This window comes from Martes martes (assembly GCF_963455335.1).
Source record: "Martes martes genome assembly, chromosome: 16".
NCBI classification, from domain to species: Eukaryota; Metazoa; Chordata; class Mammalia; order Carnivora; family Mustelidae; genus Martes; species Martes martes.
The window spans coordinates 13898950-13901530 of record NC_137904.1 but is presented as its reverse complement, the minus strand read 5'-3'; positions in this window follow the sequence as shown (position 1 = coordinate 13901530).

Sequence of the window (2581 nt, the reverse complement as noted above, 5' to 3'; positions counted from 1 at the left end):
GTGAGCCAGCAGATAAGAATCAGGCAGTCATGGGGGCGCCTGGGTGGCTTTGTGGGTTGGGGCCTCTGCCTTCGGCTCGGGTCATGGTCCCGGGGTCCTGGGATCGAGCCCCACATCGGGCTCTCTGCTCGGCGGGGAGCCTGCTTCTCCCTCTCTCTCTCCCTGCCTCTCTGCCTGCTTGTGATCTCTGTCAGGTGGATAAATAAAATCTTTAAAAAAAAAAAAAAAAAGAATCAGGCAGGCATGGACCCTAAGACGCGGCACAGGAAAAGTAGAAAGGAATCACAAAAAGTAACATCAAAAAAAAAAAAAAAAAAAGCCCAGACTGGATCATGGGAAGACGAATAATGAGCTAATGAAAATTTCTGAGCAGGAGGGAGTCCCTCCAAGAATGTCTGGAAGATGACTGTGGTGATAGTGTGAAGCCAGGAACATAAAAGAAGTAAGATCTTATTTCACCCAGAAACAATCCGACACTGAAACGTTTTCTGATCAGGATGCCGTTTGTATTAAAAGATGACCACAGATAGGGATCTGGCATCGATGAAAAGGATATGAGAGATGTGGAATGCTAGCTCTAGAGGTAAGTTAACCCAGCGTGGACATCTTGCCAGGGCTTGGGTAACCACCATGGGGGAAATGTGGTCCCTATGACAGTTTGAATGAGATATGGGTAATCGAAGGAAGTGGAGATAATCGGATTCACTCGCTAAATTGTTCTTCTGGGTTTTCTTTGTAAAAGTGCAGTCTCTAGAGGAAACGATATCCCTTGTCTCATCAACCTTCTCTCCCAAGAACACGATTTGGAAGAAACGCAATAGATTCATCAGAGGGTTGCTAAAAATAAGTAATATAAAACCATCTAGCACCATAACTACAGGAACGGCTTAGAAATGCTTTCCAAATATGACTCATTTGACTTTGAAACTTTCAAGTACAAAGTCCTCTGTGATGAGGTACCCGTCATGTACCAGGGGTCGGGGAGCAATGGGCTACAAGTGAAGGCTTTGGAGCCGGACTGTCTGGTTTGCTATCGCTTGCATCCTTTGGAAACTTAAACACGCACCAAGCTACTCAATGACTCAGTTTCCTCTTCCAGAAACTCATGCTGAGGTGCTGGGAGTGCTAAGTGAACCCACATGTGAAATTAGAATAGAACCTAATACATAATAAGCACTTAATAAATATTAGCCAGTGATACCTATCAACGTCTCTTTACTGAATGTTTACCTTTGTTTATATCAGCTGGACATTTCTTAATATCCTGAAACATCCAGAATGGAGGCGGGGCGCGTTCACACCTCCAGATTCTATCTGCGGCAGTGCTGATGCTCGTAAGAGAAGTTGTCTAATGGATGCCCACTTCCGTCTGTGGACAATAAAGGCTTTTAATTGCTCTCTTGTCAAAGTAATCCTTGAATGTCTTTCTGGAGCCTTTAGACTCCCAGAAGGTCTTCTGAATTGCTCTAGACCACTGAGCATGCCCTTCCCCTATACCGTGCAAAGCTAAAATCCTCCCCGCACCGCACGGGCAGATGGGAAGATGGAATGAGAATGCATTTGGAAGCACGTTATTTAACAGGAGCATAAAGAATTCCTGAGTCTTTACCTCTTTCTTCCAAGAACATCTCTCCTTTCTTGTCTAAGTGGGCCTTTAAATGCAGCTAGAGCCTGCCTGCCTGCCTTTTCCCCTCCTCCTTTGTTTCTTTCTCTTCTCCTGCTCCTCCTCCTCCTTTCCCTCGTTCTCGTCCTCCTCCTCCTCTTCCTCATTCTCCTCCTCCTTCTTTTACATTTGTAGGTCACCTCCAACATCTGTAATGGGGTTTTAAACAAAACTTTAAAGATGCTTCGTTGTGTGCTGGTGTGTCTTACTGAGCATGAAAAACACGAAGAGATCTACAGAGTAGCCCCATCTCCATGGCTACTGGATGGCCCAACAGCATGCCTATGGAAGAACTTTGGGTGTCTTTTCTCACCTCCAATCCATAATACTTTCTATTCTGCAGATGATTTTACTCCAGGACAATATATATATATTTGCGCTCTCTTGCTCTCTCTCTCTCTCTCTCTCTCTCTCTCTCAAACCAATGTGCATATACAATTCATGAGAAGACTTCATTTTATCTACTTGCTCCTCACTCAAAATGTGCTATCTCTCACTTACCCCTAGAACCTTCCAACTCAGTCCAGCTTTCTTCAAAAATGCCTGCCATTCGTGCAATTTTAAGATAAATAAGTCATGGGAACGTAAAACACAGCTGGTGACTATAGTTAACAATAGTGTATGACAGATCTTGAAAGTTTTCATCACCAAAAAGCAAATTGTAACTATGTGGGGTGATGGGTGTTAACTAGACTTGCTATGGTGATTTCTTCATCATATAGGTATTTATCAAATCGTTATGTTACACCTTAAACTAATATGAAGTTATATGTCAATTATATAATCACTAAAACGGGGGTAGGGTCAGAATTAAATGTCATTCTCCAGTTCCAGGGAGAATGAGGATAGGAGAATTTTCTTCCAGAAATTCCCCATAGTCCAAAGTAAGTCTCATCTCTCTCTCTTTTTTAATAGTTT